This window comes from Notechis scutatus, chromosome 1 (genome assembly GCF_049901735.1).
Source record: "Notechis scutatus isolate UNSWTSFEM ecotype Mainland chromosome 1, rNotScu1.2, whole genome shotgun sequence".
Taxonomy (NCBI): domain Eukaryota; kingdom Metazoa; phylum Chordata; class Lepidosauria; order Squamata; family Elapidae; genus Notechis; species Notechis scutatus.
In genome coordinates this window covers 307,536,833-307,563,336 of record NC_142009.1, presented here as the reverse complement: position 1 = coordinate 307,563,336, position 26,504 = coordinate 307,536,833, and the positions used below count along the sequence as shown (strand labels likewise).

General features: G+C 43.8%; 1 long non-coding RNA gene across 2 annotated transcripts in view; it reads right to left on the bottom strand.

Annotated features, from left to right (window-relative positions):
* Positions 1-26,504, bottom strand: part of LOC148133479 (uncharacterized) — a 58,533-nt gene that overhangs the window by 22,339 nt on the left and 9,690 nt on the right. Inside the window, exons 2-4 of one of the 2 annotated variants that reach the window (XR_015747414.1) lie at positions 23,316-23,463; positions 22,569-22,663; positions 13,787-13,852 (exon numbers count right to left, since the gene is read on the bottom strand). This is a non-coding gene — a long non-coding RNA (uncharacterized LOC148133479). Of the gene's footprint in view, positions 1-13,786; positions 13,853-22,505; positions 22,664-23,315; positions 23,464-26,504 lie in introns of both variants that reach the window. The other variant, XR_015747415.1, reaches the window with a different exon arrangement.

Below are 26,504 nucleotides of genomic sequence, written 5' to 3'. Positions count from 1 at the left end.
TCAAAATCCCCATAAGTTTAAAGATTCATAAGAACTGTTAGTTTCCTTGCCATACATATCTTTAGCTAGAGTTACCAGTAATTGTTATACAGCTTCACAATCTGTTACCATCTAGGTATGTTTATCCAACTCGTTAAGTTCCCAGCCAACTTGGTCAAAGGCAATTGTTCAGATTGGCAAGATTTTTTTAAAATTGGGTCAATTTCCTTTTAAACAAGGTAATATCAGAGGTTATACATTCTGTTATAGCACAAGCAATCTGGATGTCTAGTAGTTTCAGATTGTTTCCTTTTCTATCTGTTTTGGCATATAGACCTCTCATTCAGCCAGTCAGACCAGTTTTACTGTGCTTTTTCCATAAAGAATGACATCATTTTTATGATGGCCTATGAAATCTCTTAGTCTAACTGCCCATTAATTAGCATGACTTGTCAATGCCAAAAGGAAATTTTGAACTGGATTGCCAAATAAATTTTAATAATTTTTGAGACCAGATAAAGTTTGCCTCAGAGCCAGTTTAGTATAGTGATTAAGGTATTAATCGAGTTATAAACCTGGAGACTGTGATTTCTAGTCCTGTCTTAGGAACAAAGCCAGATAGGTGATCTTGGGGCAATCACTCTTTTTCAGCCCTAGGAAGAAAAAAGGCAATGACAAACTAGTTCTGAAAATTTATTTTAGTTTGTAGTTTAAAGTTTGACTCTGAAATGTAGTAAAGATTTTTTTTAAAAAAAAGAGAGAGAATAAGAAAGAAAATTGTAGGGACTAGTCCAGGCAGTCACCAAGAGTTAAAGCTGACTCTAAGGCACACACACACAAAAAAATCATACTCTATCATTTCTTCATGATAATTTTTATCAACCAATGCTACAAAACCTTTTGAGGCAGAGGAGCTGTTTTCTGCCTTTGAAGTTGACTTTAAATAATACCATGCCAGGGCCCATCTAAATAAACCTTGTAAAGTTATATCCGTCCTTGCTCAGAGTAATGCAGTTGAGAATCTTTAGGGGTGAATTTTGGTAGTTGAAGATTAGTAATCGTTAAAATATACATTCTGCCATTGGCTTTAGAGTGACCCACAGTTAGTAAAACATGATAGGTGTAATTAGAAATATTAGGCATATACATTCTGAAATGCTGAACGATATTATCAGAAGCAGGTTTCTTAGAATGATGGTGATGATAGTTTTGTCAAATAAAGTTTCACGGGAAAAGAAAATAAGCAGATAAATTTAAGTATACCAATTTTTTTACTGTAGAAAATATATTATTTTGTCTAGTCCCTATCTGCAGGAAATGAATGCAACAAATAACTGAAGATGGCCTAGGCTTTGCTTCACATGTAGACAGAAGAAAGTCTGAAAAAAATGCAAGTTTATAACAAAAAGAACTTGGCAAGGGGAAGAAGAGGAAATATTTGTCTCACAGAGACAATCTGTTTTGCTGAATTGTAAAATTTTAATTCTAAGTTCAACATTCCAAAAGATGTGGGCGGGGAGAATATAAATGCTTTAATATTCGCAATATAAAAAGTATTTACTGTAAAACAGTTCCAGTTTTTTTTTAAATAAGATATTAACATCATTTTATGATGATACTACCTCTCATCCTTCACCTCTAGCCAAAGCTGCCTAATGTCAGAATATCTGATCTGGAGTGAAAGTGACATTTTCTCCCTTCTGCCAACAAAACCATAGTTATACATATGACAAAGTTTTCCAACCTTTGCAACTTTAAGATGTGTGGGACTTCACCTCCTAGAATTCCCCAGCCAACCATGGTGGCTGGGGAACTTTGGGAATTGAAGCCCACACACCTTAAAGTTGCAAAGGTTGGGAAACCGAGATATATGTTGCGTGGTGATTTAGCACCCATTGAGATAATTGGGAAGGGGCACATGACAGAGGGCAGTATAATCCTACAACTTTTGCAATGTCATTGTTCCTGCCCCTCCTTAGCTTTCTGCTGATTCTTTGAACACAAAATAATATGGGCTGATTTGCATTACTGACTTGCCCCAGTACACATACAGATCTAAGACAACTGGCTATGGGTAACTCACCGCAGCCAATTTGCCACCAGACAACTTGCTGTGGGACAAGAGTAAGACTAATATACAAGAAATAGTGGAATAGAATAATTAAAGAAAGGAATCCAAAGGAGGAGCAAAATAAAATGTAAATGAAAAAATATTTTTTAATTATTTTAAATAATTGAATTGAATTGTTGAATTGTCCTGCAACCAGTTGTCCCATAGTGAGTTGTCCTGTTGGCTTATGGCAAGTTGACCATGGCGAATTGGCTGTGGCAAGTTGACTGTAACGAAGTGGCCATGGCAAGTTGACTGGCGAGTTTGCCATGGTGAGTTGGCTGTGGTGAGTTGTCCCATTCTGGGCAGGAATACCACTTCTTCTCTAGTAACTGGTTGCTGTCCACCATGGAAGCAGTGAACACTAGTCTTTTTTTTTTAAGATCAGGTGAAACTGGCAAGCATTCTCCTGCCCAATTGCACTAGAGGGGAAAGTGTCAAGAAGATGGTGAAGTCAGTAGATATAAAAGGCGTAGTTTGGTGTAGTAGTTAAGGTGCTGGCCTAAAAACCAGGAGAACGTGAATTCTAGTCCCACCTTAGTCATGAAAGCCTGGTGGGTGATTTTGGGCCAGTCCCTTTCTCTCTCAGCCCAGCCTGCCTTACACGGTTGTTGTTCTGAGGAAAATAAGCGGCGGAAGGCACATTATGTATGTTTGTCACTCTGAGTTATTTATAAAGATAATAAAGGCCAGATAAAATTCTAATAAATAAATATCAGTGAAAAGCACCCACACAAAAGAAGAAAGAATACTGCTTTTATTCCTGGCATGGATGAGAGGAGAACCAACCAATTGGTAACCACTGTCTGAACAAAAACTCCAGCCACCAGTGAACAACAGATTGAAATACAGGCAGTGGTATCTAAAGCTTTCTCTCCTACTGGTTTCAGCATAGGAGATAAGCAGATGACAAATCTTTGTCACCCATTGCTTTAGAAGGAAATCAAGTGACTAATGTGTCTTGAAACCGGCAGGATAGGGGTCAGCGATGGGGTGACAAATTTTATGCCAGGGGATTTTTCAGCTACTTAAAGGGTGGATTGATAACACCAACTCAGCGGTGAGGAAAGGCCTGAATGAAAGACCACCAGCTAAAACTTTCCTGTGCCTAAGTCAGAGGAAAATATTCCCAGGCTTGTTACACTTCACAAAAATACCTACAACAAATGCTTTTGAATGCCTTTAAAATACACTGTGATTGTTGAAGTTTGCAAATAAACAATTTCCAATAGGAACAATCAGATGAATTTTGAAAAGGGGGCTGGAAAACTGGTGACCTGCTTCCTAGTTTGATCTTTAGTGTCCCATTTAATGATGATTGCTGAAAACTGAAGGTGCAATGTCCCACCATTTTGAAGGGAGACATCTGAAAAGTATTTTGCTGTAATAAAAGATGAAAGACAAACTCAGACTTCTCCTCTAACGCTGCCCAACTTTACAATGTTGCAAACTTCAGCACCTCCAGTAAATGTGAAGTGCAGTTCTTGGTCTTCAAAATGTTGTTAATCCCAATGATTTTTAGGGGCCTCAACCCCATAATTAACATAATTAACAATCAATGGGAGAGCTACAAACTGGAGTGGCAAAAAGAAGAAGAAAAGGAATCACTGGTGTCTCTAATCTCTATCGCATTCTGGAAGCAGCAAACAATTGCAAAATTATTGTCTCTACTGTGCAGTGGCCTGGAAAAGCGACATGAAACTGACCCAAATTGATGAGGAAGGAGACAAGGGTGAAATATCCTGGCATTCCTTTTCCACAGACTGTCAGGGCTGATTCACGATCAACACTCTGAGTCAGCATCCTCCGAAATAATCTCAAGGTAGAAGGAAATAAAGCCTCAGCTAACTAAATGGAAGTTCCTTAATACATACCTCTGACTAGGGAGAAATGCCCTTTTTCAAATGCCTGTTATAACTTGTCCAATTCTGGAAAAACTGGGTTCATAGGAATACTTGTATTCAACTTTCTTGCAACCAGAGGCTTATCACCCATCTTTCAAAGGATAAGATGTAACTAGTGATCCCAGATTGCACTACTGAAATCATTGCCTCAGTAGTAGAAAGAAAAATCCAGCTTCCTCTGATTTGATATAGATTAAGATAATCTTTATTGTCATTTTTTAGTGTGAACACATTGGCACACATTAAAAATGAAATGCTGTTGCCTGCTTTCAAAAGAAAGAATATATCTACTCATACACATACACAGCACATCTTATACACGTTATAGAAATAGGTATACACATAGGTATATACATGTAGATACTTGTGTATATACTCAGAGGGCTTTGGCTGATAGTTCTGTTTGGCTCTTACACTGTCAGGAACTTTTTGACAGATTGCAGTTATGTCCCATGCTAATAAACTAAGTTGCACACACCCCTCCTTGCCACTCTCCCAAACAGAACTAGCTGGCCTCTAGATTAGGCACAATAATGCACCTCTAGCTTTTATCCACTAACGTACACGTTAAATTTTTTAAAAATGGCCCAAAATATATCCGAATCCCGCTACATCTGGGTTGTCCTTGCTTCTCATCTAGATCACCTTTTCTCAATCAGGTTATCTTCTAAACCCCCAAAACTTCTGGAAGTGCCCAATTGGGAAAGATTAATCTTTCTCATTCCAGCCTCAGTTGGGAAACCCCTGGCTGACTGCATCTACAAAAGATATTTCAGTTGCTGGCTGGAATATATCCAGAAATTTTTGGTTTTGGTTTTTAGGATTAATAGTTAGTAATTGGTGAAAGAGGTCTTTTTAAAATCCTTCCATTCCCCCCACCATCAGAACTGTTGAAGCTTCTTTAATGAGAAGTGAAATGTTTCCTTCTTCTTCCTCAAAGGAAAAAAAAAACCAATCCAATTGTCTTTTGAAGCAAAAAGCACCTTTGAAACAACTATGACTGGATGACTGAGAATCTCCACAGACATTTGGCCTTTTAGTTGTTTTGTTTTTACTGCTATTTGGAATGTTTTCGTCTCATTATTATGCCAATTATTGATCTTTCAAACAGTGTGCGCCTATTAATATTATTATATATTATATAAAGCAGCACTGTTATTATTAAATGTGTTTGCTCTCCATCTCACTGTAAGATGATTCTAGGTGGCTTACAACATTAAGTGTTGTTTTATAATTGTTCATAAACAACATTTAACTATTAGGTTTATACTGTGATATTTATTTATTGACTTTTTGTGACACCTTTCTCCCCTATAAGGTGACTATGAGCTCTTTTGATGTTATGAACCACTTTCCAGGATGAAGATGTATACAAATGGATATGATTACATTTCATTTTTTTTATTTTCTGTTCACTCAATTTGCACAAAGACCTTTCTACTTCAGAGTTTTAGCCTTCCTGAAAATATGGTGTCCTTTGATAGCTCTGCTCTGTGCCTTCAACATCATCTATGAATGCATTGAATCCTAATGGTCCCAAAGGAATGTTGGAAGACTGGAGGTACCAGGATAGTTTAGAGATTACATTTGTGCTACTGTTGGAAGAAGTGAAACTGAGCCCCAATATTTGATGAAAAATATGGACACAGGAAAGTGAGAAATGAAAGTTGTGGTGACTTCTTTTGGCTTTGGGTGAAAGGAACCTAGTTTGAAGGGCAAAGGTATAAATTCTTTGGTTCTTTAGGGCAATAATTAATGGAACAGAATGCCCTTTTCAAAGCCAGCATTCTTCTTCATCCATTACTTAATATAGAGAAATGAAGGATGATGTTCTCTTTTTTTTTCTTTTTCTTTTAACTCAGCCTTGGGCAGAACCAGAAAAGAATAGCAATCACTCCATTCTTCTGACCTGAAATGACTTTGTGGAATACGGGTGAAGTGTTTAATTACAGTGGCTAATGTGGGAGTAAACAACAGCTGCATGAAAAAGGAGGTGTATTTATCAATAATTCCAATCTCTGACAAATCAGCACAACTGGCTATGATCTTTATTATGAATTAACATGAAGTATCTTGTTTTATAGATTTAGGTTTACTGAAATTGTATCTTGCTTTTCCACTAATGAATGGCATTTAAAGTAGTAAGCAATTTTATCCAGAGGCCAGTCAATAAAGCCGCTCTGGTTGCATCAATCGGTTATGCTCTGATCTTCTGTAATAACCTTCTTTATATCGCTCTCTCCCTTTGCTCTTTATTTCAACGGTGCTGGCTATTGCATAAAACTAGAGGTATTCCTGGGAAAATCAAGATGGCAGCAATAGCACTCTGTCTGTGAGGTCAGGCTGGAGACTACCCTTCCCCCCCTCCAGAAAGATATGGTAAAATAAAATTAAAGTCTTCATTTATCTGTTTGATTGATTAATTGATTTGATTTTTATTCTGCCTTTATTACTTTATAAATAAATCAAGGATATGAACATATCTAATTCTCCTGCCTCCTATTTTCTTCACAACAACCACCTTGGGAGTTGAGTTGGGCTGAGAGACAATGATTGGTCCAAAGTCATTCAACTGGCTTTCAAGCCTATGGCAGGTCTAAAACTTTTATAAGTCAGCACCTTAACTACTCCTGCTCCTGCTGGCTGATTAGCATAGACTCTATACCTATTTGGGAGGAGGGGAGGTTGAAAGAGACCAATGGAGGATTTGTCACACAACACAAGGCTCTTTCAAATGTGGTGTTAAGCTGGAGGCGTATTTAATTTGATCCACGTTTTAAGGAGCCAATTTAATTCACACTTTTAACCTAGATGAATCTATATCCCTATGACTTGGCCTTTCTGCCAAACAAATACTGTAGAAAACATGTGTAAGATAGTGATCAGACCAGTGGTGGGCGTGACAGGGGAAGATTACTGCAAAATCCCATCCCGTCCCCACCCAACTAACCTGCTTTCCAGCTCCGTTCTCATGTGCAGGGCAACAAAAGAAGACCCAGCCAATCAGCTGGAACTCGGGAGGCAGAGAAGAGATGGGGGCGGGGCCAGTCAGAGGTGGTATTTGCCGGTTCTCCAAACTAGTCAAAATTTCCACTACCGGTTCTCTAGAACTGGTCAGAACCTGCTGAAAACCACCTCTGGATCAGACCATCTAAACTATTGACCAATCAATTGGAATCAACTTCATTTCTGGCAGACAACAATGATAATAACTTTTTAAATAAATTAACTAAACTACAATGTAGATAAAAATATTATATTTATTTCAAATAAATAAGAAAATAAGAAAAAAATGAAATTAAGGACTTTTGTGAGCAGCAAATCCTTAACTGTTTATTAACAAGCTAAACTGCTTGGGCATTTTATGATGACGTTCTAAGCATGGTTTGATAATAATGGTTAGCAAATATTGGTTAGTAAGCAATAATTACTTACTAAGCATGATTAAGACTTACCTTTTCTCCCAAATATTTGCTGTTTGAGGATATTCCCCTCCATTTTTCTGTGTTTTGTTTTGTTTTTTTGGTCACAGGCTTCTGTTTTCTTTTCCTTATAAATTGTGTAAATAGGATCTGCTTTCTTTGGAATATTAGTACAGGTAAAAGGAGATGTGTTATGTTCTTATAAGTTCTTGGTATAATCTTTGCTTTTTAAATGTTCAGCAAATTGAGATGGGAATAAACATTTTTTGTCTTTATATACCAGGAATTAATCTAACAAATCTTGGTCTCACAAAGCTCCCAGAAAGCAACACATTCTGTTGTTATATTTACACTGCTATTAATATGTGTTTTATAGTAAGGTACAGATACTCAAGAGGCTATAAATGTTAACTGGCTGCAGAATAAGATTTCATCCTCCATCTAGTTTGCCTCTTTTTGTCTCAAAAGGGACGAGGTAGATGGATAGTAAGGGTGAAAAGGCACAATTCAGGTACAAAATAGGCAGCACCTGGTTCAACTGTACTACCTATGAGAAGGACCTAGGCAGAGGTGGCATTCAGCAGGTTCTGACCAATTCTGGAGAACTGGTAGCAGAAATTTTGAGTAGTTTGGAGAACTCGGAAATCCCACCTCTGCTGGCCCCGCCCCCATGTATTTTCTGCCTCCCAAGTCCCAGCTGATTGGCTGGGTCTTCTTTTGTTGCCCTGCATAGGAGAATGGAGCTGGAAAGCAGGTTAGTGGAGTGGGGAGGGATTGGGATTTTGCAGTATCCTTCCCCTGCCACACCCACCAAGCCAAACCAACCAAGCCACACCATGCCCACCAAGCAACGCCCACAGAATCGGTAGTAAAAACATTTGAATACCACCACTGGATCTAGGTGTTCTGGTGGAGCACCCTTTAAGTTCTAAGCTGCATCAACAGAGGAATAGCATCAAGAGCAATAGTATCACTTTATACTATACTAGTGAGGCCACACTAGGAATACTGTGCCCAGTTCTGGTCACCATGAGGCAAACAAAGGCCTTAGAAAGGCCTTAGAAAGAGTGCAGAGAAGAGCAACAAAGTTGATAAGGGCTCTGGAGGCTAAATAGTACAATGAACGGCTGAGGGAACTAAGTATGTTAGGTCTAATGAAGAGAAGGCTTAGGAGTGACATGATAGTCATCTTCCAATAGAAGATGACTGTCAACAAGGACTGTCAAGAACTGTCAACAAAAAAAAACGGGTCGATTTAAGCCAGGGGTGTCAAACTGAAGGCCCATGGGGCGGATCTGGCCCACACGCTTAAATCTAGCCCACGGGACCAGCCTGGAAATAGCAAAGAACTAGCCCATAGTGCCTCTGGCAGACAAAACAGTGCCCTGTTTTTGACCTGGACGGCCTTGCAGCACTCTGCCAGCCAAAATGGTGCATTTGGAAGGTTCAACTGATGCAGAGTGTGACAGGATGGGCAGTTCGTGTGGTTCCTAGGGTGGCCCCTGTTACTCCACTGCTTTGCAAGGTGCACTGGCTTTCAGTTTGCTTCCAGATGCAATTCAAAGTGTTGGTTATTAACTTTAAAGCCCTGAATTGCATAGGTCCAGGTTACTTGAGGAACCGTCTTACCTCACTGGGACTGGCCCACTGCACCCATGTCAGCAAAGGAAGTGGGCCCCCTTAGTCAAGGAATTCCTGCTAGTGGACTCCAAGAGAAGGGCCTTCTCTGCTGTGGCACCTGCCCATTAGAATGTCTTATCTCTGGGGTGAGCTCAGCTCCCATCCTTCTGACCTTTTGCAAGGGCCTGAAGAGCTGGCTCTTGGGGCCCCAATGGGGGAGTATCACACTGGAAGTGTTTGATGAATAAGAGGCAAGCCTCCTTCCTCCCTATCGTGTAAGTATCATTCTATTTTTCATTGTAATTTCCATTTTTACTTGTAGAAATATTTATCTTTTACCTTTTTAATGTTTTTAATGCTTCAAACTATCCAGAGTCACTTCGAAAGGAGATGAGCGGCAAATACATTTAATAAATAAAAATAAAATAAAAATAAATAAATTTATTCTCCAAGACACCTGAAGGCAAGACATGAAACAATGGGTGGAAGCTCATCTGAGGGAGATCCAACTTGAAATTAAGAAGAAATTTCTCCACAGTGAGATCGATTAATCATGGGAACAGCTTGCTATCCAGAGAAAAGATTAAACAACAGTTTGTCCAAAAGGACTCCTGCCTTGGGCAGGGATTTGAAGTAGAAGACATCCAAGGTGTCTTCCAGGCTAAACTCTATAAGTAGTTTCTCCCACCATTAAAATAGTTGTGTTGTACAAGCAATACAGAACTGGGAGGAATCATACAAGGGAAGTCCAGCAGCCGAAGATTTTTCAAGGCTTCCTTGTGCCCCACCTCGTCCCATCCTCTGTTCACTGTCTGAGGAACACTGACAGTGTATCCTACCACTTTACCAGAGTTTCTGTTCTACCACCAGTTACCTAGCAGTTTGAAAGCAAGCTGTGATTATCTTCTCTTCAGCTGATCTCAAAATGTGGAGAATACCATGAGCCAAACAGGACTCCCTCCAGTGGCCCAATAGGGGACAATACAAAGAACATATTTAATTTAATGATCCCTTCTCCAAAGGTACTGGAGGTCAGAGAAAACAAAGACACCGTTACTCCACACCATGCTAAATAGAATAATATTCTAGGATTTTGTTCCTTATACATACACATACACGCCCACACCATATTTTTCACATCTTTCAAAATGTTTATTTGTAGACATCCAGCTGCCTGTTTGCAAAAAAAAGATGATCTGATCAATTGCTAAGCGGGAAGCCATCTACTGAAAGATCTATTGAAAAAACAAAATGTAAACGAAAGTATTGAAAACCTGCAAAGGCTTCTCAGTCCCTGCGCGTTATTCATCAGTCACATTTTAAAACCCTTGTGAATTGCAAAGATAAATAATAGCATTCCAGCAATTTTGCAACCAGGTGTCCAATCATTTTAACTATATCTAAGTATTGCTACTGTGGCTGGAGAGAGGGAGATTATTCTAAATAATGCATGGAGGAAGAGGCAAGCACCAGAAACTGAATGCTAAAAAGAAAGGGAGGGAGGGAGGCAGGGACAAATAGCTGCTTGAGCCCAGGAAGCAAAGGAAGGCGAGATTTCCTGCTGTTGGGATAGCAGGCTGCCCACAAGCTATGCATATCCAGGAATAAATTGGCTCAGCTCTCCAAGCCATGAGATCAAACCAGTCCTGAGACGAGCCCCGAGTGGCACAAAGCTTTTGTGTGGAAGCCCTCCGAGTGGCCTTAGCTACTGTGCTTCCTTTCACTGCAAGGCTGGCACAATTGCAATTGCTAACTTCCAGGGCAATCTCTCCATGTATAGCCCTAATCTTCTGTTTGAAGATTACATTTTACATTCTGGGATAACATGTTAACTACGTTTAGGATTATAGGCAGTCCTTGATTTAGAACCATTGGTTGAGTTACAACAGCACTGAAAAAAGTGACATATGGCTGTTTTTTTCATCCTTATGACCATTGCGGCATCCCCACAGTCACGTGATCAAAATTCAAATGCGTGGCAACTGGCATGTATTTATGACGGTTGCGACATTCTGGATCATGTGATCACCTTTTGCAACCTTCTGTTGTGGTTCGCCGGCAGCCTGTGCAGACAGCAGTGGAATCGGACAGTGGGGAAGACTGGGGACCAGTCCAGGAGTCTGGGAAGGACTCGGACGAGGGTCCTGCATCCGATGCAGTGATGGGGCCAGGACCATCTGGGAGTTGTGTGCTGACTCCAGAGCCTCCAGGGTCTGGCAGCAGTGAGGAAGTGGAACAAGGGGAGCCTGTTCCCAATGTGCATGTGCGCAGAGCTGCTAGAAGGCAAGAGCAGCTAAGACAAAAGGGGTAACTTGGGAGTAAGGCTTGGAGGTGATTGCCCCTCCCTAAGGTATAAAGGAGGTGCAAAGGTAGAGAAACCTTTGCAGGAAGCAAAGTCGTTCACTCTGTTTGGATTAAACCTTGAAGCTCTGTGTGGATTTTGTACTTCGTTGGTTTTTTATAATTAATTTGGCACTTTAGTTGTTGGCAGCAATTCAAAGGAGAGAAAGGTGGGTGTTTATCTTGAGGGACTGTTTGGGACTCATTGCAGGCTGGGAATGAACACAATTCCCAGCGTTGAAATAAAACAAGAGTTGTTTTAACTAAGCGGGTGCTTAATTATGGTCTTAGGAAGCCTTCTGACAAGCAAAGTCAATAGGAAAGCCCGATTCATTTAACAGCCATGTTAGTCACTGAACAACTGCAGTGATTCATTTAACAACTGTGGCAAGAAAGGTTGTAAAATGGGGCAAAACTCACTTAACAACTGTCTTGCTTATCAACAGAAATTTTAGGTTTGGTTGTGGTTGTAAGTCGAGGACTACCTGTAGTCCTATTCATGACTGTTATTTTTCTGCTTCAGGACATGACATGATCTCTAGCTATATATAGTAGTCATAGATACACATTATGGGAAAATGTTTTCAAGCTTTGGACTCAGGGCTAACTGAAGAGAGCTAGAAATCACTGGAGCCAGATTATTCACAAACTGTTGGTAAATATGGGTACATACAGAGCCAGAGAACTAAAAAGGGGTGTGCATAAGGGGTGTGTACAAAATATCAAGATGGCAGCCATTATGGTATGGTTGAATCATCAAAGAAATCCATGGGTGACATTTTGATGGCACTATTGTGGCTGCTATCTTGACCTTTTGACCAGGGGTCACCAACCTTTTGGATCTCAGGGACCACCAAACTCATAATTTTAAATCCCATAGACCAGAGACCCTGGGAAAATCCCCCCAAAACTACACAAAATTTCCCGTCCCGTTTTCCTACTGATCAATCATTTTTTAATTTGGGATCGCATGATACCGTCTCCAGCTCCGTTCTCAGGGAGAAAGAGAGAGAGAAACTTTTGGCTTTATGCAAGGAAAGCAGCAGAAGTCTTTCTTTGTCTCCCCCAAACTCCACCAGAAATGAGTCTTTGTGAGACTTGTCGCACCGGCGCAGCCTCTTGGAGCAGGATGCCTTGCAGGATCCCAAAGACTCATCTCTGGTAGAAGTTGCACTCAATGTGTAATCCTTAATGGAACAACATGGGAATCACATCAGCTCTTTTCCTATCCTCTGGTAGTTCCTCAGTGCTCCTGGCATGCTAACTAAGGAATTCTAGGAACTGAAGTCCACATATCTTAGCGTTGTCAAGTATGGGAAACCCTGATCTAGACCAATGCTTAATCCCAATGATGAAGCAGCCCACCATTTAACAAATATATATTGCTATATTAATATTGATATTATGCTGTAATTAAGATAAGATTGTATGATCAGTTAGAGATCACTGGTCCCATCAAAACAGGATAGGTTGTATAAATTCAAGGTGTCACAGAACATAAAGTCAAAGGCACCAAACAAAACAGAGTAGGAAGATAGTTAAAATGTGATAAATGAAGTGAAGCAATTCATGTTGCCATCATAGGAAAGCTGCTGTGTGAATAACTAAGTCCAGAGTATAAAATTACTTTATGGCTGTCCTGGTTATGAAATATTTGTTTTGGTGACAGGAAACAAAAGATTCAAGTGCCTGTCTCCTAGATTAAGGCACATTCTTCCTGTTTGTTTACTGCTTTACGGCTGACAAGTAGACTTGGCCTGCAGTCAATGCAGATAGAAAAAGATACTAGTTTTATTTCTATAACCTCTGTTGTTTTACTTTTGAGATGAATGTGTATGTCACCAATGTTGAAATACATAGTGTGTATAAACCAATTCTCAGTTACAGAGAGCCTATAAAATTGGTCATTTGGCCATTTTTGTAATTTAGAGAACTCCCATCTCACCCCCTTTTTCCTTCCTCACTTCCTTTTTTCCTCTTCAGTCTCTGAAGCAATCTGAAGCAAACTTCAGAATGCTAGAAATAGGCAGAAAATATCATGTGGCAATCCGTGCTTCCTTCAGCTGACCTAACAGAGAGTCCCCAAATTATTTTTTCAGTAAGTGCCTTCTCACCCTAAATTTGCTCAGGTACAAGAAAAGTCCTCCTGCCTACATTCCACATCAGCATTTTGCAACTTGACAATATTAAGATACGTGTATTTCAAACTCCAGAATTCCCTAGCCAGCACACTCACTGGGGAATTCTGGGAGTTGAAGTCCATAAGTCTTAAAATAGTTAAATTTGAAAAACATTGCTTCACACAAAAAGAGAGCAAATAAACGATTTGGATACCTTCCCATCTATAGTTTTGGAACATGACATATACATTCCTCTGTCGATTAGCAAAATAAAAAAATCTGAATAGTTACCATGAGGGGGATCAACTTGATTGCAAAGGCACCATTCCTTTGTTTTCATTTGAAAGCCACTACAACCTGTGCAATCAAAAAGACAGCACGTCAGCATTTTGCAACCGGGCACTTTTCCCAACAGCTCTAACAGTGGGTGCTTTTTGCGGTGGCTGCAGGAATGAAGAAGACAATCTGGATTGATGTGAGTTCTTTTGTCTGCAGATCGTTGCAACTCTTTCTGGCAATGCCTGGCAGTGAGCAAGGCTGAAACCTTCAACATTAATCTCTTTTTTCACCCTTCTTTTTGGCAGGGAGTCCACAGGCTGCAAACTGACAAACAACTGTTTGATATTTTTTTTCCAGCAACTGCCTTGAAAGAGAAGTTAGAGGAGGAGGAGAAAATAAATTCAGTAAATTCATTTCTCTGCTTGCCTCAATTCAAGAATTTGAATTCAGGAAACAGCCTGAGGCAAGCAGGGAAATGGGAATGTGTTCCCAAACATTACAAAAAGAAAACCTGGTTTTGCTGCAGTTCCAAACACATGCACACGCTCACACCACACAGATAAAACAATCTGTATCCACTCTTTCAGATTTTTACCTGCTGATCTACCAATCTCTCATTCCCTTCCAAGGTATCTATCTCTCGGCTCAGTTTTGCTCTCTTCTCCATCCCAATTACTTTTTCCTCCTTTGGGGGAAGGACAGTTCAGATGCTCCTGCTGAGTGGACAATATTAAGTTGCATCCAGAAATCCCACCTTGCTGATCCAGCTTATATCCCCCTTCATGGGTGAGAGAATCCTTAAGAAGATACAATTATATGACTTGCCTATTACATGAGGTTGTTTTTTTTTAAGATAATCAGCAAATTCCAATTTCTTGCTCATCACTAAATTAAAAGATAAAATGTGTATGTTGTGAAAAAAATGTGAAAAGGGGAGGGTTTTAAATATGAAATGTGAAAACTGCCCTGTCTTTTTTAAATCTCCTGTTATAATGATGTTTTCAGCCCAAACGCATAAGAACCTTTCAAGGCAGCACAGAGGGATGTTTTTTTACTCCATTTCATGCACTTTGATTATTTTTCATACAGTAATAGAAGGTGCCATGGCAGATGACAGACAGCACTAGCCAATCTTAGCTAACAACAAAAGTTGAGCAGGAACAGAACTAGCAGGAGAGTGGTAAAAAAAAAAAAATCAAGCTGTTAGCCAAAACATGTGATCACAACCCTGCCCCTTTTTGACAAGCCCAGTGGACATCAAAAAGGGGCTGCGAGGGGGGGGGGGCTTTGATCACATTTTTTATTTATTTATTTATTTTATTTATTTATTTGATTTGCCAATTGTTTACAAAATAATAAGTATAAATGTATACATAGTTGTGAATACATGAAATGGTTACATATGAGAAAAATAAAAGAATAAGAGAAACAATAGGACAGGGACGGTAGGCACGTTGGTGCGCTTATGCACGCCCCCTACAGACCTCTTAGGAAAGGGGTGAGGTCAATAGTAGACAGTCTAAGGTTAAAGTTTTTGGGGTTTGGGGAAGAAACTACAGAGTCGGGTAGAGTACATCCAAATCTGATTAATCCTGCGGTGGGAAGCTACTTGGAAATCCGTAGGGCTGCTGCCTTGTCTCAGAAGTCATTCAAAATATCCTAATAGGCAGCATGGCCAAACTCTTCCACGTTATCACCAGCATAACAGCATGGAAGTGTTTGTGGACTCCCAATCAGGGCATTGTGTGTACTGTGAGCAGAACTGCCCTACAGCTCATGTCAGACATGACATTCCGGCTCATACAGAGGATATCTTTTTCTCACAGTCATTATGCAGAGCCTGGGGAAAAGGCTACTTGAGGAACATATCAACAAGAGGAGGGCCAGTAGGGAATCTGTGGAATGAATGTTGCTTTCCTTTGCCTCTCATTATTGGGTTTAGGTTATGTGACTCAACTAGACAAGACTGGTGTCATTTGGTGATCCCAGGAAGCTGTGCCTTCTCTGTCATGGAGCCTGTCATGCGAAACAGCCTCCCAGACCTCCAAGATATGGACACCCCCAACCTTGCCACTTTCCAGAAGGCCCACAAAGACCTGGCTTTCCCACAGATACTGGTGTCAGCGTGTTAATGGAGGTCTGGTGTGGGTGCATGTGTGTTTCTTATGCTGTTAGTGAGGTGGAGGTGGGGGCTCATTTGTGTATGTGTTTGCATTATAAAATTGGTTTTACCTTTTTTGCCATCCTGAATGAGTGGCCATATAAATAGCTCATCACTAAAAAGCCAACTGAGGGGATTCAAAAGCAGTGGAAAGTGAGAAAGAGGGCTGAATAACAGAATGCCAAGGATCACATCTACTGGAGGGCTTTTGTGTTATGCTTCCTGCATTTTCCCCCTGCATCTGTTCTCTCTGCAATTGTTCACCATTCAGAAAAGGAAAACATGTTGTCTGATTGGCTTCTTCAGCCTTTCTCAGGGTTGCCATTAAAATGCAGCAAAGATGGGGAGAAATGTATAGTAAAGAATGCCAGGTTCTATTGTCCTGGTTGATATGTTTGTACAAGATTGCCAATAATAGATGAACTCAACTGCATTAACTAAAGCTGAAAATTTGCTAGGCAGGATTTATTGTTAATGTCAAATACTAGCACTGTGATGAAGTTAAACGCAAGTGATATAAATAACATCGCTAGTGAAAGATGGTGAGTGAGAGACCGACTGTCTGCAATAATGTACTATTTGAATATTGTACCTTTTAATGTTTGGGTCTTTTGTAGACACTTCAGAAAAATCAAATGCTACAGAAAGAGAAGTTACGTGGCTGCATCTTTCTCTCTCACACACAAACATTAATGGAGACTGGGGCAAATGCCAAGCATCAGACACACATCCGCTACACACAGACTTTCACAATAATCTAAACCCTTAACATAATTAAGGGTAAACGGGGCCAGGTTTGAGGCAGTCTCAAAACTGAATATGTCAGGGAATGTAGAGCAGAGGGCAGGGAAGAATATTCTGTATGCAACAGGTATAAACAATAGGCAGAGCTTTAATCACACCGTTGCAGCTGCCATTTGACTTTTTTTTTTATCTCAAGCCTCAACATACGACTATAAGGGAGTGAACCCATTATGGTTATATGTCATGTCAGTCATAAATTTTGTATTTTACAACTGTTGTCAAGGAAATGCGAAGACTGTAAAGCAAACAGCAATTTGTAAAGTGGTTGTAAAACGATTGCAGCAGTTGATAAGTGAACACAACAAACCAGTACTTTACTAAGCACGATTTTACCAAAAAAGGAAGTGCATTTTTCAGCATTGCAAAAATGCAATCATGTGACTGTAGGACACTGCAAGCATCCCTAAATATGGCCGAATGCCCAAAGTTTGGTCATGTGACCTCTTGGAGCGGGAGGCAATCATCAGAAATTGGAATCTGAGTTGTAAATCTTTTTTCAGGTTGGTCATAACTTTGAACAGTCACTAAGCAGCCAGTCATAAAACCTGTCTATTCTGTAGACAGACCTGGACGAAATATGAGGAAAAGGGGATTTTTAGCAAGTATACCTTATCATACGTGGCAGGGGTGTCAAAACCAATTTCACTGAGAACCGCATCAGGGTTGTGTTTGACCTCGGGGGGATGGGGTGACCGTGGCCAGGGTGGCCATGGCCAGCTCGACACCACTCATGTCAGGGGTTCAGGTGGTGGCCAGAGTGCTCTGCCAATGAAAATAGGCTCCCGAGCTCCGTTTTCGGCTGCCACAGCCACCTGAAACCCTCTGCCAGTGAAAATGGATCGGCCCTCCCAAGCTCTTTTTCACTGGCAGAGGGTTGCAGGAGGCCGTGGCAGCTGAAAATGGAGCTCGGGAACCCGTTTTCACTCGCAGGAGCACCGCGGGCCGGTCCTTCGCTGTTCCCAAGGCAGCCCCTCAGGCCAGATCTAAGTACCCTGTGGGCCAGATCTGGCCCCTGGGCCTTGAGTTTGATACCCCTGTTATATGGCATGACATATGTCCAAAAAGATTCTTTCGCTTGCTAGGTGTCTGTCTTCCACAAAATTACAGAAATCAGGTTTTTTTTATCTCTAAATAATGTATTTTTCTCAGATTTAAAGAAAAGTGTTTGGCAGCAATATTAGGGTTGTCAATCAATTAAGGCTGCAGTCCTGAACATGGTTCTGAGGAGTTGCCTCCCTTCAACAATATGGGATTTTCATCTAAGAAACATGTGAAGAATGTTACGCCATTAAATAGATCCACATAATGTCCTTATCTATTTAAAAAGATACTCACTTTTTTTTTTTTTTTAGATTACAGCCATATGTGCTACCGGGAGTTGAATTTCAGAAATGAAATTATCCATTTTTCTCTCCCAAGGTAGCATTTGCCATAGGGGAATGTCTCTTCCAAGGTAGCATTTGCCATCTGCATTTCTATTAAAAAAAAAAACCGTAAGATTTGAAAACAGGCTAACCAATTAATTAAGGATGCCTTCTGAGTCAAAAGAAATCATTAATCCCAAACATGGCAGCTGCTAGGAAGGAATGAAGGCAATGGGGTATCTCCTTTTTAAAGAGGCTTAATTAAACCTCCATGAGAAAAGGCTCTCTCTGGTAGGGGTATCTCCAATACTACTAGAAAAAAAATGAGAGAATCTGTTCCTCTCCTCCGGAAGGTAATTTAAGGTGCCGTTTAGTTCACTTTCCACTGTCCTTTAACAGCAGCTGACATGCAGAAACAAAGAGAGAGATGGTTTCCCGTACTCGCTTGCCAGGCAAAGCATGACCTCCTAAATTTCCAAGCACTCGTATGCAGTCCAATGCACAAGAGCAATGCAAATGAAACAAAACAGAAAAGGCTGTAACTCATTTTCAGCAAAAAAAAAAAATGAACATGGGAGTTCTCCCCACACCCTACTCTTTCATATGCACAAACACATACACCCAAACACACCAAGTATCTTTCAGCTCTGGCAAATCAACAACTTAGCTAGTATACTTTTCTTGATCAATGCCCTAGCAAGCACGCTTCTCTTGATCAGGGCCTGCACTTCAGGGAATGCTCTGTGCATCCATGAGCTCCAAATCTGGCAGTAAACAGGTAACCCGAATTGGGTTTTCTCCCGAAAAGTCCTTTAGATGCTTGCCCTGCTTTAGTGTCAGATAAAATAGTGTTTCACTGTGGCTTTTTCATTACAAGTGCTATGAAGCTAATGTGGAGCAGAGAATTGAATTTATGTTCAGAAGACAAAGTATTTGTTTCCCATAAAGGCTCCAAATTGCAAATTTTGACAAATTGGGCTCTACTGAAAGTCTATACCCCAATAACAGTTAACATCAAGGACCGCTACCTTGGTTTAGTAGTTAAGGCACCTAGCTAGAAACCAGGAGATTATGAGTTTGTCAGAACTCTTCCTGAATTCTGAGAAAGAGTGCTAATGATCAGATGACTGCAAGCAATATAAATCCTTCCATCCCCCACCATTCGGTCAGAACTGGGGGAGCTTCTTGGATGAGCAGGAGGATGTCTTCAAGGAAAAACAAAGTCCATTTGCCTCTTGAAGAAAAGCACCTTTGGGACAACCATGATCTGGATGACTGAGAATCTCTATAGACATTATGGGCAATGGAAAAGGAGGGTATCTGAAGATCTAGAATTGATAATTGGACAGGAATTTAGGGTTAGAATTAGCATAGGATGTAGCCAAAGGTTTGGAGATGCTGTAGCTGCCCAATGATGCCAGGTGCTAACTCCATTGTAACCCCAACACATTATCATCTAGGAAAGGCTCTGGTTGCAACATTTCTGCATAAAATGCTGCTGGCATTTACAGGCTGAAAAGCACAAACAATGAAAAAGGATGGATCCTTATTTTATTTTATTTTTAAAAAGGCTAGATATCAAGTGATAAGTAAACTCATGAAAGCGAAAGGAGGATTGTATCTTAAATGTAATAAAAGGCTGTGGGTTCAAGGGGCTTTGGAATCTGGGGGTTTATCATCCTTAGTTCTGGGTGGATTTGCATTACCCCAGACAAACGCGGTGCACAATCTGGGGGCTTCTCCTAGACTTGTGAATCCTGTTCAAAGAACAGGTGGCAATCATGGCTAAGAGAGCCTTTTCACAACTTTGTGTTATATACCAGTAGTTTCCTTTCCTGGACCGTAAGACGTGTACACCGTCATTCACTCCCTATTCATCTCTTTGTTGGATTACTGCAATGCGCTCTACATGGGGAAACTTTGAAGAGTGCTTGGAAGCTACAACTGGTACATAACACAGCAACACAGGCAGTTCTGGAGGCCTCTCAGGTGGCACATGCAATACTGCTGTTATGTGAGCTGCGGTGGCTGCCAGGTTGCTTTCAGGTCTTACTCCAGGTGTTGGTCATTGCCTTTAAAACTCTTTATGGCCTGGTCCAGGGTATCTGAGGAACCATCTTGCTCTGGTGGGAGTAACCCACCCCACTTGTTTCAGTGGAAAGGACTTGCTTCAGATGCTCAGCCAAAGAATTCAGCTGGTGGGGTCCAGAAGAGCCTTTTCTTTTGTGGCCTCTGCCCTCTGGACTATTCTCTCTTGGGAGTTGAGGACTACCCCCACATTCCTGGCTTTCTAAAAGGGCCTAAAAATGTGGCTCTGCTGTTTGGCCTGGGCCAAACAGGGGCCTGTTCAGTGGTGGGTTTAAAATAATTTAACAACCGGTTCACCCAGGATCAGGAGGCGTGGGCCATCCCCATCCTCCAGCTCCACCGCACATGTGGAATGAGCCTCCTGCTATGGCCAACCAGATTCTGGGCAAACTGCGCCAACCATTCCACTACCTGTTTGTCCACTGCAGCGCAGTGCCCAGGATCCACTTTGATAGCAGGGGGTGGGTGGGTAATTTACCAACCGTATTGCCTGAACCGGTGTGAACCGGCTGAATCCCACCACTGAGTCTGCTCCATTCAGAATGGTTAACAGGTTAGAGAAGATTCTCACCCCCATTCCATTACCTGTTTGTCCACTGCAGCGCAGTGCCCAGGATTCACTTCGATAGCACCACCACTGAATCCCACCACTGAGTCTGCTCCATTCAGAATAGTTGACAAGTTAGAGAAGATTCTCTCCCCCCAGGATTCCCATCATGTTGAGTTTTAACTTTTAACTTCTCTATTTGTTTTATTTTTATTTTTTCTAATTTTAACTGTTTTTTAGCATTTTTTAACTTTTTTGGTAAGCTGCCCAGAGTTGCAAGGTGTTTCATTGAGAGCAGGGGTCCTCAACCCCTGGTCCCTGGACCAGCACCGGGTTGCAGCATGCCAGGAATCGGGCTGCGCAAACAAGCAAAGCCCCATCCGTGGATGCAGGCAGCATGTGAAACCACGCCCTCTCCAGTCCACGGAAAAACCTTTCTCCATAGAACCGGTCCCTGGGGGCCAAAAGGTTGGGGGCCACTGATTTACAGTGAAGCTTACAAGCTAATCCAGATCCTAATACTGTACTGTACACTTCTTGGTATTTCTCCAACTCTTACACTTTTGTGGCTCAGTAAATAAGCAGTGCAAATTAGAAATGGAAAAACAACCTGAGCTGCACAAGTTGATGGGGCTTTGGAGGATCAAAGAGTACATGAGTGAAAATCATGCAATAATAAGAGCTTAGAGAAGCAGGCACTCATCCAGCACTTTTCCTTGGCACCAGTGAAAACAGAAATCTGTTATGGTTATTAGTTTCTCTAGGAGTGGAGTTCTTGAACGCTGTGGATTTTGTGTTTTAATCCTTGCATGCCACCCAACATTTCCACTGTGAGATGCGCAGATCAATCAATCAATCAAGATTTACCTAAAGCTACCTTGGGAAAGGATACTAAAAATCTGGTTGGAAGCCAGGTTCCAAAGCTAACTTGCAGAATGTGATACATAAGTAAGGACTTCCAGTCAGAAGGTGTGATGATGGTCACTACCACAAGGGCTGGTTTATAATTAAATCATAAGCATGAGTGAATGAGCTGCGACTCAATTCACTCAGCCCAAACATCATCTCAATGACATTGTTTACAGCTTTGCTACAATAAGCACGGGAGGAAAACTGCTGAAATACCACAGTGGCACAGTTAAAGGGAGATGCAGCAGCCACACACAGAGACCACTAGCACTGGAAGTATTTATAGTATTGTGTGGTGATTCAAATTTGGGGGATGCAGAGAACTAGGGATGCATATTACCAGTCATGATTCAGGTCTCAAATTTCTACCCACAAACCTGGTATTCTTTGCCAGGTACCATCATACTAGTTAACATATTCTTATAATGATATTCTTATAACTATATTAAATTAAACGGAAAGATTATTTGTGGGAGCCATTTTGAGTTCTTTGAAGGAAGGGTGGGATATAAATGTCCTCAATGAGGAGAAAAGGCAGGAATTTAATCAGATGAAAATTCCAAGTAATACAATTCATTAATATCCTGATGGGTGTGGGAAACAAACATGTCTTAACCATGTGCTTAAAATGTATTAAACACACCCAAAATAAAATTTATCAACCACACCCAAAATAACTTGGGGGTAGGTTGATCTAAAACAGATCTTCTCAATCTGGTGCTCTTGGATGTGTCGGATTACAATTCTTATTTTCTCCTCGCCAATGTGAACTGAAAGACATCCCAAGTACCACCACGGAGGAACACAATCTAAAGTAGTGGTCAAATGCTTAGTCGAAGGACCAAGGCAAGCACTGACCTGCTTGCAGATTGAACAAAACAGGAAGGTGCTTGCTTTCCACTCAGGGAGAGATGAACTCACCTGTTCTTCTCTTGCTCTTCTGGTGACTCAGAAATGTTATCCTCTTCTCTTGTACTGCTTCAGGGTCAGTTTCTGAGCTTTGAGACAACATCAATCTTGAGAAAGGAAATGGCAACAGAAGTTAAGAGGAGTTTGCAGGTATCCTTCAGCTGTTTCCCACTGAACAATAGCAAAAGCTAGAGACTTTGCAATCATTCAGCTTGACCCCTATTAAGAAAAGCAGCAGGCTGCTTGCACGTTGCTATCACCAGTTGCTTGGATTACTTCTCTGTTTCAGAAAGCAGCTAGGAAAGCTTTGCTAAGTCAGGTGAAACCCATCAGGAGAATTGTGAAAACCAGTGGAAATCATCAGAGAAGCAGCCATCTTAATTTCATGTTTCATTTGTGAGCCTCCTTTGATACAGCACATTAGATAGCATAGGTGGTGATGCAGGGAAGTAATATTGACCTTGAACTAAATAGTCTTTGGAGGAGGCTTCTAAATTGCCATGTGTGTTAATTGCTTCAACTGTGAAACACACCGCTATTGTCTCACCATGCAGCGCCTTCATGACCAAAGTAGCTCACTTCTGCTCTGAACTGCTTTACTAACGAATAAGCACATTCTGGTTATAGAAAGTAATAAGATCTCTGGAATGAAAGTATAATAAAATAAAGGCCTACTGTATAATATGTACGTGACTAATAAATGATTCAGGGATAGATAAGCAAGGAGAAAGAGAAGAGGCTGTAGCAAAAGCTACTTACACTGTAAGATTGTGCTTAGGTTTCCAACAAGGGCTTCATCAAATTCAGTCCCTTCTCAGATGAAAAGTCATATAAATCAATTGTGTGAATCTCATATGGGCAGTCTTTGACTTACGATCATTTGTTTAGTGATTGAAGTTTTAGTGAACTGAAAAAAAAAATGACTTACAATTAGTCTTTGCGGTATACAACCATTGTAACATCATCACACCCACTGTTGTTGCCTATTGGCCGCCAGCTTCTCCAGCAGTTGAATCAGAGGAAGAGGAGGAGGAGGTGTGGGAGTCAGGGTCAGCATCAAGGCAACCTGAGAACTCTGAGGGGAAAGAGGGAGTGGAGCTGTCAGAGAGAGGAGGGAGGGGAGGGAGAGAGAGGGAGGAGAGGGAGAGAGAGGAGGGAGGGAGAGGGAGGGAGAGGGAGGGAGAGAGGGAGGAGGGAGAGAGGGAGAGAGAGGAGGGAGGGAGGGAGGGAGAGAGAGGGAGGGAGAGGGAGAGAGGGAGAGGAGAGAGAGGGAGAGAGAGGAGAGGAGAGGGAGGGAGAGAGAGAGAGGAGGGAGGGAGGAGAGAGAGAGGAGGGAGAGGAGAGGGAGGAGGGAGGGAGGGAGGGAGAGAGGGAGGGGAGAGGAGGGAGGGAGGGAGAGGAGAGGAGAGGGAGAGAGAGAGAGGGAGGGAGGGAGAGAGAGAGGGAGGGAGAGAGAGAGGGAGGGAGGGAGGGAGAGAGGGAGAGGAGGGAGAGAGAGAGGGAGGGAGGGAGAGAGAGGGAGGGAGAGGGAGGGAGGGAGAGAGAGGGAGGGAGGGAGAGAGAGGGAGGGAGAGAGGGGAGGGAGGGAGGAGAGAGGGAGGAGAGAGGGAGGAGGGAGGAGGGAGGGAGGGAGAGAGAGGAGGGAGGGAGGAGGGAGGGAGAGAGGGGAGGGAGGGAGAGAGGAGGGAGGGAGGGAGAGAGGGAGGGAGAGAGGGAGGAGGGAGAGAGGGAGGGAGGGAGGGAGGAGAGGGAGGAGAGAGAGGGAGGGAGAGAGGAGGGAGGAGAGGGAGGAGAGGGAGGAGGGAGGGAGGGAGAGAGGGAGGAGAGAGAGGAGAGGGAGGGAGGGAGAGAGAGAGGAGGGAGGGAGGAGAGAGAGAGGGAGGAGGAGGAGGGAGGGAGGAGAGAGAGAGGGAGGGAGAGAGGGAGGGAGGGGAGAGAGAGGAGGGAGGGAGAGAGGGAGGAGGAGAGAGGGAGGGAGGGAGGAGAGAGGGAGGGAGAGGAGAGGGGAGGGAGGGAGAGAGGGAGGGAGGGAGAGAGAGGGAGGAGGGAGGGAGGGAGGGAGGGAGAGAGAGAGGGAGGGAGGGAGGGAGGAGGGAGAGGGAGAGAGAGGGAGGGAGGAGGGAGGGAGGAGAGAGGGAGGGAGGGAGGGAGGGAGGAGGAGGGAGGGAGGAGAGAGGGAGGGAGAGAGGGAGGGAGGGAGGGAGGGAGGGAGGAGAGAGAGGGAGGGAGAGAGAGGGAGGGAGGGAGGAGGGAGGGAGAGAGAGAGGGAGGGAGGGAGGGAGAGGAGGGAGGGAGGGGAGGGAGGGAGGGAGGAGAGAGAGAGGGAGGGAGGGAGGGAGGGAGAGGGAGGGAGGAGAGAGGAGGGGAGGGAGGAGGGAGGGAGGAGAGGAGGGGGAGGGGAGGGAGGGAGGAGGAGGGAGGAGGAGGGAGGGAGGAGAGAGGGAGGGAGGAGAGAGGGAGGGAGAGGAGAGAGGGGAGGGAGGGAGGAGGAGGGAGGAGGAGGAGGAGGAGGAGGGAGGAGAGGGAGGAGAGAGAGGGAGGGAGGAGAGAGAGGGAGGGAGGAGGAGGGGAGGGAGGAGGAGGGAGGGAGAGAGAGAGAGGGAGGGAGGAGGGAGGGAGGAGAGAGGAGAGAGAGAGGGAGGAGGGAGGAGGAGAGGGAGGGAGGAGGGAGGAGGGGAGGGAGGGAGGAGAGAGGAGGAGGGAGGAGGAGGGAGGAGGGAGGAGAGGGAGGGGAGGAGGGAGGGAGGAGAGGGAGGGAGGGAGAGAGAGGGAGGGAGGAGGAGAGAGAGGAGGGAGGGAGGGGAGGGAGGAGGGAGAGAGAGAGGGAGGGAGGGAGAGGAGAGAGGAGAGAGAGAGGGAGGGAGGGAGGAGGGAGGAGAGGAGGAGGGGAGGAGGAGGGAGAGAGAGAGGGAGGAGGAGGAGAGAGAGGGAGGGAGAGGAGAGGGAGGGAGGGAGAGAGGAGGAGAGGGAGAGGGGAGGGAGGGAGGGAGAGAGAGAGAGGGGAGGAGAGAGGGAGGGAGGGAGAGGAGGAGGGAGGAGAGAGGGAGGGAGGGAGGAGGAGGGAGGGAGGAGAGAGGGAGGGAGGAGAGAGGGAGGAGGGAGGAGGAGGGAGAGGAGAGGAGGGAGAGAGAGGGAGGGAGGGAGAGAGGGAGGGAGGGAGAGGGAGGGAGGGAGGAGAGAGAGGGAGGGAGGGAGGGGAGGGAGGGAGGGAGGAGAGGGAGAGGGAGGAGGAGGAGGAGAGAGGAGAGGGAGGAGGAGGAGAGGGAGGGAGGGAGAGGAGGGAGGAGGAGGAGAGGGAGGGAGAGAGAGGAGGAGGGAGAGAGGAGAGGGAGGGAGGGAGGGAGGAGGGAGGGAGAGAGGGAGGAGAGAGAGGAGGAGGGAGAGGGAGGGAGGGAGGAGGAGGGGAGGGAGAGGAGAGGGAGGGAGGGAGAGAGAGAGGAGAGGGAGGGAGGGAGAGAGGGAGGGAGGAGAGAGGAGGGAGGGAGGAGAGAGAGGAGAGGGAGAGAGAGAGAGGGAGGGAGGGAGAGAGAGAGGAGGGAGGGAGGGAGAGAGGGGGAGGGAGGGAGGAGAGAGAGGGAGGGAGGAGAGGGAGGGAGGGAGAGGGAGGAGAGGGAGGAGGAGGGAGGGAGGAGGGAGGGAGAGAGGAGGGAGGGAGGGGGAGAGGGAGGAGGGAGGGAGAGGGAGGGAGGGAGGAGAGGAGAGAGAGGAGGGAGAGGGAGGGAGGGAGAGAGAGAGGAGGGAGGGGGAGGGAGGGAGGGAGGGAGAGGGAGGGAGGGGAGGGAGGGAGGGAGGAGGAGAGGGAGGGAGGAGAGGGAGGGAGGGAGGAGGAGAGAGAGGAGGAGAGGGAGGGAGAGGAGGGAGGGGAGAGGAGGGAGGGAGAGAGAGGGAGGGGAGAGAGAGAGAGGGAGGGAGGGAGGGAGGAGGAGGGAGGGAGAGAGAGGGAGGGAG